General features: G+C 36.3%; 1 long non-coding RNA gene across 1 annotated transcript; it reads right to left on the bottom strand.

The window, feature by feature from the left end:
- Positions 1 to 3,162: 3,162 nt before the first annotated feature.
- On the bottom strand, positions 3,163 to 18,319 carry LOC140508567 (uncharacterized). Its single transcript, XR_011968464.1, has 3 exons — positions 18,100 to 18,319; positions 7,612 to 7,772; positions 3,163 to 3,707 (listed from the first exon to the last, which is right to left on the bottom strand). It is a non-coding gene; the product is annotated as an uncharacterized lncRNA (long non-coding RNA).
- Between the last annotated feature and the right edge of the window lie 658 nt (positions 18,320 to 18,977).

The following is an 18,977-nucleotide window of genomic DNA, read 5'->3' on the forward strand; positions in this document are numbered from 1 at the left end:
ATCCAATTCATGATCAAGTCAAGATATCACCCCATGATATCATCAGTTCTCTTCAAAACAAAGGACAAAACAATTATTTGCAAGGCACTTAGCTACAAGTTGTGGAATGAAAGAAAAACCAAAACTCATTCGGGCCACCAAATAATTTACATTCTACTGACAAGGTGAATTTAATATAAAGACAGATTAATAAATATGAAGCCATCTCAGGAAAGACACTTAAAATTAAATTGGCAGGTTTCTCACAGGAGGTGCCTTCTGAACTGAGCCTTGCAGGAAGGTATGGGCTCTAAGAGGCATTGCTGAGCAGGAATACATAACAGACATGGCACAGGCATGGGGAAATCTGGTTGCAACATATGCAAAGGTTTGGAGGTGGGAGAGAGAATGTTGAACCAGAAAGGGAAGTGGGATCCAGATTTAGGAGTCTTTGAAGTACTGAGATGAGAAGCTTTTATTTTCTTCCAGAGATAACAGGGAGTTGTCAAAAACTTTTGAGCCTGGAAGCTATATTGTCATATCTATGCTCTAAGAATAAGATTTTGGCACCTGAGTGTAGGGTGGGTGGGAGAAAGCAGAGACTTGGAAGGTGAAGTGAATTAGGAAGCTGTTATAATAACTCAATGAGAGGCATTGAGGGCTTGAAGAAGATAACAGACTGGGTCTTAACTGAGGAAGGAAAAGGCACAAAATGTACCAGAGGGAGAATCAATAAGATCAGGTGATTAATCAGACAAGGGGACTGATAGAGAGGGTTGAGACGAATCAAGGATGGCTCCTATTACAAACCTTGAGGGATTGAAAGAAGGATGATGTCATTAATAAGGAATTAATAATAATAATAGTAATAATATAATTAGTAATAGTAATAATGTGCTTTGGGGAAACTAGGTAGTTTAGAGCATAGAGCAAGAGGCCCAGAATAAGGAAGAGTTTTCTTCCTGAGTTCAAATACAACCTCAGACACTTACAAACTGTATGATTCTGAGCAAGTTACTTCTCCCTATTTGCCTCAGTTTCCTCATCTGTAAAAAGAACTGGAGAAAGAAAGTCACATCAGCACCTTTGCCAGGAAAACTTCAAATGGGGTCACAAAGAGTTGGACACAACTGAGAATGACGGAATAACAATAACAGTTCTTTAAAGTTTGAAAAGCACCCTACATATGTTCAGATTTTTTTTATCATTTGATATAATTTGATTCTTAAAATTTTTAAAGTAGCAAAGGAAAGAATAAACATTTATTAAGCATTTATTGTGAGCCAGGAATTGTGCTAAGAGCTTTACAAATATTTCATTAGATCCTCAGGACAAACATGGGAGGTAGCTGCTACTATTATTCACATTCCACAAATGAGTAAACTGAGGCATTTGGATTATTTGCCCTGACACATAACTGGTGTCTGAAGGTGGATTTGAACTCAGGTCTTTTGGACTTCAAGCCTTTGCCTCTTCTTGATGCCAAGTCTAATTGTCTATCCCCTATGCCACGTAGTTGTCCAAATCTGTTTAAGAAAAAATTGGAACACTAATTTATTGTTGGTAGAATTGTGAATTGATCCAGTCAGTTTTGGAGAGCAATCTGGAATTGGGCCTAAAGAATAATTAAAATGTTTATACTTTTTGACCCAGAAATACCACTACTAGGTATATTCCAAAAATGATCAGGGGAAAAAGTAAAATAGCCTATATGTCCTAAGATATTTATAGCAGCTCTCCTTATGGTGGCAATAATGAGAAATATGGGGATGCCTGTCAGTTGGGAAATGGTTGAACAAACTCTGTTATAAGATTGTGATGCAACACTACTGTGCTATAAGAGATAAAAAGCTTGATTATCTTAGAAAAATCTTGGATAGAACAGCACAAAATAATGAAGAGTGAAATGAGTAAAAAACTAAGAAAATGTTGCATACAGCAACAGCAATACTCTTTTAAGAACAACTTTGAGGGATTAAGTCATTTTGACTATTATGTATACCCAAATTAACTGCAAAAGATACAGAGAAAGAACACATAAATACAAATATGAATAGAATGATATTTACATATATTTACATATTTGTGTCTAATGGTAGCCATCTCTAAAGTGGGGGAAAAGGGAGAAAAAAGGAAAAAAATAAATGTATATGATAATTGTATTATGTATTTTAAAAGAATAGCAAGTTGTTCATAATAGATTTGCAGTTTCATGCATAATCGTCCTTTTTATTATACTGTTATGGTAATATTTCTTTTCCTCCATAAATTAAAAATAAAATATTTTTCCTTTAAAAAGATAAGTGATAATGAAATCCAAATATGTATGCTTGGCAATAAGGAAAACAACTCATTTGAAAAAGATCAGTTTATTAGATTAAGTCAAAATAAGCTTATAGACAGAAGAGGTGAGATTAAAAGATTATAACAATGAAACTGAGAGCAACCTAGAAAGATCTGGAATCTCCAGGGCTATCAGGTCAGATGGAGAAGATGGGTCATCCTTGTTCCAGTGTTTGGTTAATTGCATTCCATTATCCTCCTCTCTCCCACACACCAACTCCACAGCAATCAAGCATCAGTATTGCTTGTGACTTGTTCATCTTTTCCTTCAATCAGAGATAAATGTATTCCTAAATAAAGGACTGGAGAGGTCAGCTAATTACCATGCTATTCAGGCCCTGATCTTAAGCTTTATATTCCCTAGCTTTTCGAGTTGAGAATTGTGAGCCTATTATTAATTCATTAAGAATCATAACTTCATGGAAAATAATGTATTTACCCTCTAATATTAGGTTAAGGTTATGTGATTATTTTAGCTATGTCAGATAATGAATTATGGGAGTTCTTCAAAGGGATAGGAGTCAGTGAAAGAATGTAGTTTATTTTTCCATGGTGTAGAGCATTTCTCATAGGCCTAAGAAGGCTTGACTATGAGTCTGATTTTTCAGCACATCTTCTATATAAGCAAGATTGCAGAGGAAAAAATAAGTAAGGGGAATATACTTTGAAACCACTGTATAATCACAGTTTTATCTGATTAGTATGAAATTATCCAGCTCATCTGGGCTTGGTGTTGTGTAAAAATGCTGATTTATGCTTCATGAGATCTCAGAGGCAGAATAATAAAGACATTTTCTTTTACATGAAATGATATATTTGATTTTTTTAAGGTGGATAAATTGTTGGTGACCATTTTGGAAACTGGGAAACCCCATTGGATGAAGTGTCAAAAACTAGGATAGATGCACAGAGGAGTTATCTGGCTATGGTGGTCATTCAAAATTTCTGTAGTGTTTAAGATTTAACCAAGTCCCATGCCATACTACCTCCCCTGCCTCTTGATGTACTGCCATTAGCTTTGAACCCATGACTCTGAATTCCCCAATATACTTGGATGGTGATATAACTGAAGATGCTGCTTAGCCTTTCAAGCCAAAGGTGTTTAATGTGGCATCATCAGTGTTAGAACTGAAATCATAGTTCAGCATGGTGGTTTCACCATTAGTTTATATTTCTTTTTAATAAACTTTGACTAGATCTTCATAATTTCTGGTTCATAGAGTTGGACAGCAGCTCCATCCTTAATCAGAGAAAGGGTTGCAGGTGTGGAGAAGGACAGCCATGAAAAATAGCAGTAATGCAAACTGGACCAAATGGACAGTGGAAGAAAAATTGTCCTTATTGAAATGTCAGCATAAAGTACAGCAGCAAGAGAGGAAAGACGTCTAAGGAAAAGAAAAAGAGAAAGCTCGTTTAACAAATTACACCAATATAAGAAATACTGAAAGGTAGTGGGTTTGGGGGCTGTCAAAGGGAATTACCTACCTTTCTGTTTGATTAGCTTTTCTTTCTTCCTCCCCCTCACCAATGACAAATTTTGTTTTTCTTGTGGAATTTTCCCCCCAAAGCTCTCTTATTTTGGTTGTTTTTCTCTTTCTCCATATCCATTACTTCCATGTTCTTTACAAACTGTCTACACTTGTCACTGGCTTTTTATAATGGTTTCCCTTGTGTATTGGAGATGCCTGGATTCTGGGTAATCCTGGGTAGGTCATGTAAATGATTTGACTCACAATTTATCCCATATGAAATTAAGATGCAAAAAATTCTAACTCATATACTGTATGAGTATACTATAAAGATAAATTAGGATCATAGATTTAGAGCTGGAAGGATGCTCAGAGATAACCTACGCCAGTGTCTTCACTTTTGTACTTAGTAAACAGTCTGAGAGAAGTAAAGTAACATAAGTATTCAATGGAAAAGCTAAGAAAGAAACCAAAGTCTCTTGTTTCTAAACACAATACCTTTTCCCCTGGACTATGCATATATAAATACACACATATACAGTAAGGAGAGAGGGAAGAGAGAAGAGGAGATAGAGAAGGAATACAGGGAGGGAGAAGGAGAAAAAGAAGAGGAGAGGCAAAGAGAGGAGAGAGTGGGAGGGAGATGGGGGGGAAGAGAGGAAGAGAAGGAAGGGTGGAAAGAGATAGACAGAGAAACAGAGATAGAGAGAGAGACAGAAATACAAAGAGAGAGAGAGACAGAGAGAGATACATAAAGGAGAGGAGAGGGGAGTCAGTTAACTAGACCAAGGTCACTCAGTAACCTCTGAGGCAAAGAAAATTTTTGCTTTAGAGATATGAACATCATGAGATGATAGAGTTGTGAATTTTAAAAATTGAAATTAGAATGTTGAGCTAACTTTAAAAAGTTAAAATTTAATAGGGATAAATCTAAAATATTGTGTTTGGGTTTAAAAATCAATTTCACAAGGACAAGATGGACCAAGTAAGAAGCAAATTATCTAAAAAAGATCTCAAGGTATGAGTGAACTGCAAGCTCAATCATAGGATAACTTAAGAGGTATAATATCTAAGACTAGAGAATGATCCTACTGCACTTGGGTTAGACCACATCTAGAGCTTTCTGTTATGTTAGTTTAGAAAAAAATAGCAAAAAAAAAAAAAATGGTGGGGTTGAAAACCATCCAAAGAAATTCCACTGGATTGGTGAAGTGTATCAAATTTGCAGCATTTGAGAACTGGTTGAAAAAAACTGGAGTTATTTAGCCTGTGTAATTGTAGGAATGGGAGGATGTCAACAGTTGAATTAATCAACAGATTTACCCCATGCTACTTAACGTAACATACAAAACTTTACATTCACTGATATCTTTAGCAGGTGAGATTGGTTGGTTATCCTTCATTCTCAAAGACCATAATGACATCACTATATCAGAATCAAGTTACAGTGTGTCTGATCAGACCAATGTAAGTTTGAAAGGCTCTACCACAGATCAGACACAAATAGTCCATGTGAACATTTGGGGTGGGTTCTCTAAATTTGTGCATCTCCTGGTTTTTTGTTTTTGAGGGTTTTTTTGAGCTACTTCAATTCCACTTTGCTCACAGAGCACAGCACCTTCTCTGTTACAGGCTCAACATGCTGAACAGTCCTGTGACAGTGTCTTCCATGTCACACAATAAATTCCAAAGTTCTTGAGAGACACTTTGAGAGTATCCTTGTATCACTCCTTCTGACCATCATGTGATCGCTTGCCCTTCGTGAGCTCTCCATTAGGCAGTCTTTTTGGCAAGCATGTATATGGCATTTGAACAATATGGCCAACCCCTCAGAGTTTTACTCTCTGCAGTAAAGTTTGAATGTTTGGCAATTTAGCTCAAGAAAAGATCTCAATGCCTGATATCTTATCCTGCCGGGTGATATTCAGAATCTTCCTAAGACAATTCAAATGGAAGTGATTCAGTTTCTGGGTGTGGCACAGATAGACTGTCTGCATTACAGAGGTGGCCATTCAGTTTGAAGGTGGACCTTCACTTTTGTAGTCAGTCTTCTGTAGCTCTTCTTTCCCACACTTTCCTTTGGAGTCTCCTAAGCACTGAGTTACCTCTGGCTATGTGTGTATCAATTTCATTGTCAATGTGTACATCCCTAGAAACTACACTATCCACAGCTTTCAAAACTTCCTCATTTACTGTGACTGATGGTTCCATGTATGCTTAGTCTGGTGCTGGATGATAAAGCACCCGTGTTTGCTTGGTCTTAATTGTTAGGACAAAATTAGCACAGAAGCAGAGATCCATACTTTGTTGTATCTCAGCTTCAGAGGTTGCACTGAGTGCATAGTTATCTGTAAACAAAAAATGATGCATGGACACTCCGTCCACTTTTTTTAGCTTTATCACTTTGAAGAATTTACCATCAGTGAGATAGTTGATCTTTATGCCATGTTTGTTCTCATTGAAGACATTTGACAGTATGGCTATAAACATCATGCTAAAAAGCATGGGAGCAAGTACACAATCTTGTTTCACTCCATTGGTAACTGGGAAAGCTTGAAGGCATCGTCCATTATCCAGAACCTCAGCAAGCATGCTATCATGAAACTGACATACAATACTGATGAAGTTCTCCAGGCAACCAAATGTTGACATAATTTTTCATAAGCCCTCACAATTGACAGTATCAAAAGCCTTGGTCAGATCTAAAAACACTGTGTCTGAACCTCTGCCCTATGCCTGGTATTTCTCCTAGATTTGTCGGCCAGCAAATACCATATTTAGCCATTGTTTATCCCTTTCTGAAACCACACTGGCAAGAATCTTTCCAGGAATGACTAAAAGAGAGACATCTTTGTGATTGTCACAGGACAATCTATTTCCTTTACCTAGAATACATAATGGAGGTGTCCTTGAACTCCTAAGATATAACCTCGTCTTGCTATGTAACCTGGAAAATTTGAGTCATTTTTTTATAAGCAATGGACCCTCCCCCAACTTTGTAAATCTCAGATAGAATAGAATCAGTAACAGGTGCTTTGCCACAGGAGAAAAACCTAATGGCTTTCAAAATCTCTTCTTCAGTTGTAACTTTAGGTAGGAAGGGATTGACTTCAACCTGAGGTAAATAGTCAATGGCTTCACCATTGATTGATGGTAGTCTGTTGAAAGCACTATGGAAGTGTTCAGACCATCCCAATGTGGATACATTAGCACTGAGTAGCTGACATTCATTATAGGTCTTTGGCCCACAATAGTCTTCAGAGCATCATAAAAGTGTTTTGGATTGTTATTATCAGCATAAAATTGAATTTCATCTGCCTTCTTACTGAGCCATAAACCTGTATCTCTCAAAACTTCACTTGTACTTTACTTTTATTTCAGTGTTATTTACAGCAGTTGTTCATGATTATTTTTTAATATATAATTTATTTTCAGTTTACAACATTCACTTCCACAAGATTTTAAATTCTGAATTTTCTCCCTTTCCCCCCACATCAGGAAAGTGTACGCCCCATTCGCATCTTCCCTTAATTTGTCCTCCCTTCTATAACCCCCTATCCTTCTGTTATATCCCCTCTAATATCCTAACACTGATAAGGGTTTCATGAGTTACAAATATCTTTTCATGTAGGAATGTAAAGAGTTGAACTTTAATTAGTCCCTTATGTCTTCTCTTGCCTGTTTTCCTGTTCATATTTTTCTTGATTCTTGTATTAGAAAGACAATTTTTTCCATTCAGCTATGGTCTTTTCAATAAGAATGCTTGGAAATCCTCTATTTCATTGAAATTCCATTTTTTTCCCTGAAGTGTTATACTCACTTTTGCTGGGTAGACGATTCTTGGTTTTAATCATAGATTCCTCGACCTCTGGAATATCATATTACAAGTCCTCCAATCCCTTAATCGAGAAGTTGCTAGATCTTGTGTTTTCCTGATTGTGCTTTGATCTTCCTCCAGTTATATACTTTGATCTTCTTCATCTGAAAGGATTGAAGAAAGTACCTTTTAATCAAGAAAGTAACCTTGCATAGTCTTATTTTTCCCCTTTTGGGACAGTTTCCCAGCCAATTACTTGACTCAACTTCTTTGTTAAGTGGAAGGTATACTTTCCCAACTTTCAGAAGTTTTGTGCATCTGTTTTCAGAGATATCTCTAGATACCTGTAAGTTCTCAGTTCCTTCAAGGAGGTATAATGAAGGGAGATGTGTTTAATCATCCTCTGGCCTGTGCTGTGGTCTGTGAGAAACCATGAGCACTCTTTCCTGCCCTGGAACTGCAGGCAGGAATCCCTTTCTACAGCCTCCACTATTTCCCCCACACCAGTGTTCTTTCTCACCTCAGGACTGCTTCCCACTCAGGACTGTGACCTGGATCAGCCATTAGATTCCCTCATCATTTACAATCTGTGAGCTGCAGAAGCAGCAGCCACTGTTGGAGCAGTGACTGCTGCTACCCTGGGGCTGGGGCTGGGGCTAGACCATGTTCCCCTCTCATCCAGGTAAGAGACCTTTCTCACTGACCTTTAAAGTTGTCTTTGACATTAGTGAGTTGAGAAGTCTGGAAATTTCAGCAGCTTCCAGCAATTCAGTGCCCTGAGGCCTGCTCAAGTTCCATCTGTGCCAGTACAGCATGGGCCACACTCTGTTGTAAGCCTGGTTCAATAGACCCTTTCTGTTGGCCTTCTAGATTATCTTGGACAGGAAATCTGTTTCATTTTGTCATTTTGTGGTGTCTGCTGCTCCAGAATTTGTTTAGAGTCATTTTTTTACAGAAATTTTGAGGGGTTTAGAGGTACAGCTCAAGTGGGATCCTGCTTGTACTCTGCCATTTTGGTCCCACCCCCTGCACTTTACTTTCAATGGAATTAAATGTTGCCTGCTTAGAGACTGATGAATTGTTCTGCTAGTAAACTCAGTGGAGTTCCCATCTTTTCATTTAAAAGCTTCTAGATTTTCCCTACAAGTTAGCAACAAACTGTTCCCACTCAGAGAAAGTACTCTAATTTGTTGATATTAATTCTTCTGATATTCATATGGCCTCTGAACCACCACTTTTGTTGAATGTGAATATTTAGCTTGGAAAGAATAACTCTATGATCAGTCCAGCACTCTGCGTCACATATTGCCTTAGTTACTATCACATCCTGTTTGTCTCTTCTTCTTACAATCACAGTCTATTAAATGCCAATGTTTTTTTCAAGGGTGTATCCATGAAACTTCATTGCATTTAGTCAAATGAAAGAGTGTTGGTGATGTACTGAGATGCACATATCTTCAATAGTAAGTGATCATAGCTGCTGCTGTTTCCAATTTCATTCCTCCCAAGGGTTCCTTGCCATGTCTGGTAATCTGAGCCTACTCTAGCATTAAAGTCAAGCAGAATCATAAGCTTGTCTTATTTCGGCACTTTGATGATAAGGTTCTCCAGGTCTTCATTAAATTTTCCTTTCAACTCATCAGGGTTCATCTTGGTGGGAACATAAGCATTGATGATGGTGGGGTGGTGCTTTCCTGCAAGTGACAATCAAATTGTCGTGAGCCTCCTCTTTGTCATTCACTCCTCTTTGTAGGCATACAAGCTAATTAATTAGATTAGTTTTGATTGCAAAACGTATACCAGCATCACTGCATTCCTTTTCACTGTGACCATTCCAGAAAGACATATCCAACTCCAACTTCAGTAAGCTGACCTTTGTTTACAGCCTTGCTTCAGACAGGGCTGCTATTTGGATGTCATACCTGCTGAGTTTGGGCCAGAACAAAGCATTTCTAGCCATTGTATCAGAGAACCAGAGAAATGCAGAAGATGTGTATTAGGATTGGCTGAAGATATAATAGCAAACCAGTTCATAACTGGTGATTCCAGGGTTTGGTCAATTAAGCAATAGAAGCAATTCCAACCAAATACTTGAAATGGAATTGCTTAGAAGCTGAGGGGATAACCTTTGCTCCAAAACACCACTTTATTCGAGGATGATCTTGTAAATTTCAACAAGTTGGAAGATTTGGGACTTTGCATGGGTGTCCTAACAGTGTACTTGAAACAACAATGACTGACGGTAATGACTACATCTAGAGCTGAGAATAGACTAAATGCACTGGGGAAATTTAGCTTCAAGGAGCCTAGTAGAAAGTTGCAAGGCATGAATGATATACCTCATAATGATCTCTCCAAAGAGAGAATGTACTTCTAGCAGTCAGAAACAGTTAATTCTTCACTACATGTGGTCTCTAATGTAAGTCAAGGTTTCTCTGGAATTGTATGTAGTTGGATACAGGACACAACCCTGGTTGTGCAGGTGCAGGGATGTTTTATGCCAACTGCTTTTACTATACCAATTTAGGATTTACCATTTCTAAAAGTTAATTGTTTCCTGGACTAATTGATAATCAAAAATAGGAATACATACTGGGGGCTTTTGAGCAATAATATTACATAACCTCCCAACCTTTCAGAGCTAATCCCTACAAATCTGGTAAGAGAAGGGACCAGCTACCCTTTTATGGCCCATTCTGTAACCTTCCAGCCTAAGTGGAGTTGGAAGAGCAATACACACAGTTTGATTAGAGAAGAGCTGGAGGTATATGAGAGTTGTATTTTTATTAAAAAAAAATATTTAAAGGACTGTTTCATGAAATAAGAATTAAAGATTGTTTTGTTTTTGTTTTTTCTGTTTTCTGTTAAGGGGAATAGCTAGAAATAATGACTGAAGCTGGAAAAAAATGAATGTTAAACTTGATAAAAGGGGGGAAAGGGGAAGAAAAAGGACCTCCCTCATGATTATAGCTATCTGAAAGTGAAATGGGGAATTTCAAGAATAGGTAGGTTCTCTCTCACTGGAGGTCTTAAAGAAAAAGCTATAGAACCACTTTTTGGTGATGGTGTAGAGAGGATGGTTTCAGGTAAGGTTTGGGATTAATATTCTGATGTGCTTTCCAACTCTGAAGTTCTGGAATCCTTTTCCTCAAAATCCCAGAAAATGAGAGAATGTCTGAGAATTAGGGTGGGTAAAGGAGCAGAGAGGTGAAAATGATTTAAAATCAACTGTGAAGAAAGTTTATCACAGGCTTTACTTTGTCAAAGAGGATTCTGAACCACTAAATACATATCTTTCCACATCTTCTATGTCAACATAGTTTCCAACTAATTAACTTCTTACTACTTGCTCAGCTCAGAACATTTAGTATTTTACCTACTTGTCTACTAAGCCTTCGGAATGATCTGCGTTGATGCCAGTCAGCCTACACCCCTTAGAGCTATGAGTGCGGTTTTTTGGTTGTTGTTGGGTTTTTTTTTCCCTAAACAAGGCACTCAGAAAAAAAATTATATATGTATATATATATATATATATATATATATATATATATATATATATATATATATATATATACACACACATATATATGTATATATATATGTACGTACATATATATATACACACACACATATATACATACATATGCATGTATGTATATAGGTGTGTATATATATGTATGTGCATGTACATATATACATACACATCTGCACACACATGATTGAGTTCAGACGTTGGGGGAGAACTGAATGTGCTTATTGAACTGAGAAGTATGCCAAGAAAAGATCTCAGTGATACTGTAGGTGGAGAGAGAATAAAGAAATGTTGAAATCAAGACCTTCCATGAAGCTGGCAGTAGTGCCAGTATTGTCTTGTATTACAGAAAGAAGCAAGAGAAAACAAGGTAGATGGTTTCTTTAGGAACAAATTCCACAGCTCACAGACAGTGGGGAGGAGGCAGTGAAGAGAGAGGAGGGGAGTTAGAACAAACTAAAAGAAGAAGCAGCCCCAACAGGGATACACTGAGAGTGTTATGTAGGGCCCCATTGCTAAGGAGGAGACCATCTGGCTTGGGCTGGTAAATGGAATGTAAACCTGTCAGGCAAAAAATGACATTCCTAGGAATAGTTTTCTTAGAAATAATCAAAGTCAATATCCTATTCAGACTCTCCCAAAGGGCCAAACTAGAAATTTATACCAACACTCTCTATTCTCCATTCATTGGAATACAAAAACTTAAGGAAGGTAAGGACCTTGTCATGTGTACAGTCACTGTACCCATTCTCCTTACCAGGAATGATGACTCTTACTCCTTCCATGCCCACATTCACCTATTTGGTTCTGCCATAGGGCAGAAATATCCTAATTGGTAGGTTGACAAATGAGTGAAAGTTCACCAAGCCTATATCTGGCAACCTCAGACCATGCATCTCACTCCAGCCACCAAACAGAGAACTAGGACCTGCCCAGACTGAGCATTCTGATATCCACATGCCATAATATGCATGCTAACACCAGATCCCGCTGTGCTCTGAGAATAGTAATCAAATCAAAGTTATTACTTCTCTAAAGAACATCTTCTAAAAATCCTAGTGACTACATAGGTTGAAATTCCTTTTGCTATCCATTTCCTTCCTGAATATGTATGTATATATATATGTGTGTATATGAGTATAGATGTGTGTATGTGTCCCTCAATTACAACATAAGCTCCTTGAAGACTGGAACTACCTCACTACTGTATTTATATTCATCATTTCTCTGATGTCATGGTCCTCTTTGAAAATGAAGCTGCCTAAATGGGAACCCAGCTGGCTGGGTAACTCAACTCATCCTCTCTCTTTCATATTTTCCAATAGAATTCAAATAGGAAAAAAAACTACAAGGATAAGTAAGTTATCCTCATAATGCGTTTTGTTGTCAGCTATTGCACAAATAGATAAAATAATCATTTCTTTGAATCAAAATATTGGGATGTCAGATCATCTGTAAGCTTGCTAAAAGCACCTTCAAGACTGCTCTATTATCAGAAAGTGTATGGAGATGATTTCTGTGATGGATAGAAGTAGTGGTAACAGCAAGGATCCCAGCATGCACAGGAGGACCTGCTCTATCAGTTCTTAGATCTGCTTTGTCTAAAAAGAAAGTAACTTTTGAGGGGTCAACAATCTACTTTAATCAAATGTATATATCATTTACTTAGTTTAAAGGGAAAAGTCAGCACCCTGTACTTCAGAGAAAATACAAACAGAGAAATAAAGACCAACAGATAGGACTTCCAACTGCCTGACCATAAGCAATATATACATCACAGATCAATAGACAGATCCAACCATCTGACCATTACATACATGCACAGTTACCAGAGAGAGAAGCACCAACATCTGGGTTTTCAAAACTGGGAGACTCCTTAGCAGTTACCCAGAGTCCCATCTGGTCAAGCAAACACTTCCAATTAGTGAGCTCCAAAGTAAAACCTCACCTCAGAGTATTTATACACTTTTCAAAGCTAAAAGGCATGACTCTCTGACCCCGTGGCTCAATAGAAATTAACAAAAAGAAGTGAGGCCTATTAATGGGCAGGAAAGATCTTTAATTCTTTTTCCCACCCACCATTAACCTTGCATTAACATTACAGTAGTGTATTCCTATCCTTTTTTTGCAAAGGGAGAAACTAAATCTCTGAGAGGTTAAGTGACATACTAAATTTGGCCAACTACCAAATGCTCAAGGTGAAGACCCAACTGCAAAACTGAAGCTCCTTCTGTTGCATCATGTCAACCATTTACCTCCTTCTAAATCTGAAACTGAAAAATGAAGAATTCACTATAAATAAGTATACACAGAGACAAAGTCATTACACCAATAACTGGCATAGAGAATCAAAAGAGCAAATGAAGGAAAGAGCAGTGACTTTTATTTTAAAAGATTTCCCCCAATTAACCAGTATTTATTTTCTCTCCCAATTGAAAATAAAACACTACTTGTAACAAATATGCAGTTTCAATCAAAACAAATTTTCACACTGTTCGTGTAAAAGAAAGAAAAACTGTCTTATCTTGCATCTTGAGTTGATTACCTCACAAAATAAGAACTTTGCTTTGTCATTTCTCATAATGTTGTAGCATTCTGTTGCATCAATGTAGCATAATTTGTTCATTTATTCTCAAATTAATAAACATTCCATTGTATTTTCAATTCTTTGCCACCACAGAAAAGCTACTGTAAATATATTTTGTACATAAGGATTCTTTCTCTTACTCTTTCATCTTTGTAGGGGTACAGGCTTTTCATGATATCTATTGATTAGTGGGCATGCAAACTTTGATAGCTTGTGGGACACAATTCCAAATTACTTTCCAAAATGTCTGAATCAGTTCATAGCTCCATCAATAATGTATCAAGGTACCCATTTTCCTGAACCTTCTCCAGTATTTGTCATTTCCTTTTCTAGTCAACTTTTCCTAAGAGTTGGAACCTCAGAATTTCTTTAATTTGTATTTCTCTAATTATTAGTGATGTGAAACATTTTATGTGGTTGTTGATAGTTTGGAATTGTTCTTTTAAAAAGTATATATTCATATCTTTGGGCCTTCATTAAATTTGGGAGTGGCTCTTATTCTTGTAAATTTGATTCAGTTCCTTATGTGTCTTGCAAATAAGTGTGTTAGAAAAACTTGCTATAAGGATCTAAGCTCCCTCACCTTTCCCCCTCCATTTTTTCTCTTTTAATCTTAGTTTATTGGTTTTGTTTGTGCAAAAAAAATCAAATTTATGTAATCAAAATTGTCCACTTTATCTTCCGTAATCTTCTGTGACTCTTATTTGGTCGCAGTTATTTTCCTTATCCATAGATATGGAAGATTATTTCTTCTTTCATCCTCTAATTTATTTATAATGTCACCTATTGTGTCTTAAAAAATATTATCAGTTTTGATTTTATCTTGTTATACGGTATGAGGTGTTGGTTTAAACCTAATTTATGTGATTTTCCAGCTTTTCTAGCAGTTGTTGTTGAATCACATTGAGCCCCTACCTCAGTAACTGGAATCTTTAATCTATTAAACAGTAGGTGACTAGGATATTCTGCTTCTATATATTATATACCTTATCTCTTCCATTACTTAATTCTGTTACATATTTTATCAGTACCAAATTGTTTCTATTATTTCTAGTTTAAATTATAGTTTAAGATAGGATAGTTCTGCTATGTTTCCTTCTTTCCTATTTATTTTTCATTATTTCCCTTAATATTCTTGATCACTCATTCATCCAAGTGAATGTCATTATTTTTTCTATCTTTCTAGAAGTAATCTCTTGGTAGTTAAGATAGTATAGCTCTGAATGAGTAATTAATTTAGGAAGCATGGTCATTTTTGTAATGTTGACTTTGCCTATGAACAATGACTATTTCTTCAATTATTTGAGTCTGACTCGAATTTTATAAAGAATATATTATAGTTGTATTTATAGTTCCTGTCTGTGTGTCTATAAGGTAAATCTTAGACTCTAATAGGTCCCAGCTCAAGCCTCACTTGCTCATTATTTAGGTGTTGATGGGTTAGAGTGAATGTAAATAGCAATATTTTTTCTGTGCTGACAAGAAACCCTGAAGGTCTCCCCCTCTCTGTTTGATTTTTTTTTTTTCGAGTAGGCTAACTAAACCATCTTTTGCCTTATTTCTTACCTAGCCTTTAATCACAGAATGGGTGTTGCCTCAGATAAACTAAGATCTGGGAAAGACCTTAACTTAAAAACGTCATCATCTCCCACTGCACCTGTGCTCATCTCCAGTCTCCCTGATCATTGTCTTGCCCCTGGATTCAGATGACCCTGCAGGAGAGAGTGAGGCTGATGACTTTGTACAGTCCTGCCTCACTTAGATTCAATTTACTCACAAGTCAAGACATCACTCTCACAATGTCATTGTTCCTTTACAAAAATGAAGGATAAGCAAATGTATTCTGTAATTATTTTAAATGAAATTTCTTTTCATCTCTTCTTGCTAGGATTTTATGATACCATAAAAATACACTGACATTTTGCCATAAATTTAATTGTTTTTAAACTTTAATGAAATTATTAAATGTTCCAAATAAGTTCGTAGTTGAATTTCTAGGACTTTCTTGATATATCATGAAGTCACCTGAAAAAAATGGTCATTTCCTATATTCATTTGCTACAATTATTGTTCTTGTTTTACTAATGTATCTAGCATTTCTAGCACTATGTAAAACACTGATAATAATGGACATCCTTGAAAATACATCCAATTTATTCCCTTTTCAAACAATGATAACTTCCAACTTAACTGTATTAATTAGTTCCAACTTAACTGTATGGGGAGGGGGGAGTTTATTTGATCCTATTTTTTCTAGTGGCTTTAACAAAAATGCATGTTATCTTTTGTCTAAGGCATTTTCTGCATGTGTTGATATGATTATAAGTCTGTTTTTGGTATTACTTATAGTTATCCTGATAGTAAAGTAACCTGACATTTCTGATATAACACCAATCTCAACATGATAGGTAGACAGATAGGTAGATAGATAGATTGATTTAGATGTATGTATATTAATTGATATACATGTTGATATATTGCTATAAACCCCTTGTTAACTTTCTATTTAACCTTTTTTCATCAAATGTTCATTGGAGTCATTGGTGTATAGTAGAGCTTCTTTGCCTTGAATCCTTGAGCTTGTTTCATTGTTGTTTATTTTAGTATATGGAAAATCTGTCTAAATATAATTAGTTTTTTATGTATTTTATTCCATGCATTTAAAAGCATTATTCTAATAAGTGGTCCATCACCTACACTAGACTGTCAAAGGATTCCATGACACAAAACAGTCAAGAACTCCTGGACTATAATTTTCTTTATCTGTTTTGATGCTTCAAGATTATCTACCAAGATCATATTTATATCATAAAAGGAATTTGTAGAATTCCTTTTTTCCCACAATTTTCACAAATATTTTAAGTCATTTTGGAACTTTTTGTTCCTTGAATATTGATGGAATTTAATCTCTGCTTTGTCATGGCAGAGGGATATCCATGAAACTATGAGATATGTCATGCAGGATTACCCAAGACAGGTCAAAGTGGAAAGTTTTGAAAAAAGGTGATCCACTCGAGAAGAAAATGTCAAATCACTCTGGTACTTTTGCCAAGAAAGACCCATGGATAGTATTAAAACTATAGAAGATATGACACTGAAAGATGAAGCTTTGAAGTCAAAAGGTGTTCAATACACTACTGGAGAAGAGCCGAGAACTACAAGTAGCTCCAGAAAGAATGAAGAGGCTTGGCCAAAGTTGAAAGGAAACTCAGCTATGAATGTGTTTGCTGACAAAAGGAAAGTCCAATGCTATAATGATCAATATTTCATAGGAAATCAGAATGTGAGATGTATGAAACAAGGAGAACTGGTTATAATCAAAAAGGAGATGAAAAGATTCAACATAAACATATTGGATATCAGAGAACTTCAAGAGATTGGAATGTGTGAATTCAATTGAAGTGACCATTACATATACTACTGTGAGCAAGATTCCCTTAGAAGAAATTTAGTAACCCTCACAGTCAATAAAAGGGTGAGAAAAGACATCAAAAATGACAGAATATCTGTTCAAATCCAAGGTTAACCAATCAATATTATAATAACACAAGTCTATACTTCAAGCACTGATGTCAAAGAGGACCAAGTTATTAAGTTCTATAAACACCTACAATATATTCTAGAAATCACATCCAAAAAATGAATGACACATTTGTCATAGGAGATTTGAATGATAAAGGAGGAAATCAAGATTGTTGATTGCAATTATGCAATAATAGGCAAGTTGGGCTTTGGAGTACAAAATGAAGTAGAACAGATACTAACAAAGTCATATCAAGATAACTCATTGGTCACAGAAAACCACCCAAAAGGCTACTCTATATGTTATCCTCACCAGATAATCAAAATAGTAATCAGATTGATTATATACTTTGCAGCCAAATTTGAAGAAGTTTTATAAAATCAGTTAAAAGAAGACCTGGAAGCAGAGGAGACAAGATGGTGGAGTAGAAGCAGAGACTTGCTAAGCTTTTCCCCCAAGTCCAGCCAAATACCTGTAAAAATGACTATAAACAAATTCTGGTGCTGTGGAGCCCACAGGCATTTTATGTGCTGCCTTAATTTCATGTCTTTAAAGTTGCTTTCCTTAAAAAGAAGATCTAAGAGCCTGTGCTATTGGGTCATCCTGGACGTCTCAGGGTGCTTGCTGTTTCACGTTATCCTTGCAATTTCTTAGCTCTCCTCTCTTTACTTAATCTCTTTAATAAAGCTATCCACAACACCACAATTGGAACCTCATTTCTACTCTCTTCATTTATGTCTAAAGTAAACTATGTCTAATCCAGCTTATGATCTTGACATTGAACTGAAATTATTATGTCTAAAGTCACCAATGATCTCTTAATTGTTTAACCCAATAACCTTTTCTTACTCTTCATCCTTCTTGAGCTCTCTGCCATCACTGATCATCTTCTTCTGTATACTTTCTCTTCAAGTTTTTGTTTTGTTTTAGATTGCTTTGGTTTGTTTCCTTTTGCATTTCTCTGTGAGTGCGTGTGTGACATAACTTTCTCGTAGTCTTTCTTCTATCCATCTGACAATTTCTTCTCTCTCTCCTTTTCTGTATCTTCACCTATTTCATAAAGCCTAATTGTTAGTACTCTCCAAGGGCTCTATCCTAAGCCTTGTTCTCTACTCCTTCTATATCTTTCTTGTGATCTCATCAGCTCCCATGGTTTCAATTATGATCCCTTCCCAGATCTTTATATTCAGCTGCAATATCTGTCTCTTGAGTTTGGGTCTCACATTACTAAAAGTTTTTGGTACATCTCAAATTGAATGTTCCTTGTACATTTCAAACTTGACTTATCAAAGCTGAACTGAAGTCAAGTCAACAAACATTTATCTAGTACCTACTGTGTGAGGCACTTTTTTAAACAGTCAGGACACAAAAGAGGTGGAGAGAAAAGTAGGCTTTTCTCTCAAGGAAATCTCAGCAAAAAAGAGAGAGATCATGTACACATGATTATTTCCAAATGATTATGTACAAACAAGATTTACGTAAGATAAATTGGAGATCATCAATAAAGGGAAGGTATTAAGGCTAAGGTGGATGGGAAAGACTTTTTCTAAAGGGTGGAGCATCAGGATAGACTTAAAGGAATCCAGAGAAGTCAGGAGATGGAGATATGGAGGAAGGATATACAAGGTATGGGGGACAGCCAGTGAAAATGCTCAGAGTTGGAGATGGAGTGTCTTGCAGGAAGAACAGAAAGGATTTCAGTGTCGCTAGATTAGAGAATGTATGTG

Source organism: Notamacropus eugenii, chromosome 5, assembly GCF_028372415.1.
Source record: "Notamacropus eugenii isolate mMacEug1 chromosome 5, mMacEug1.pri_v2, whole genome shotgun sequence".
Lineage (NCBI taxonomy): Eukaryota > Metazoa > Chordata > Mammalia > Diprotodontia > Macropodidae > Notamacropus > Notamacropus eugenii.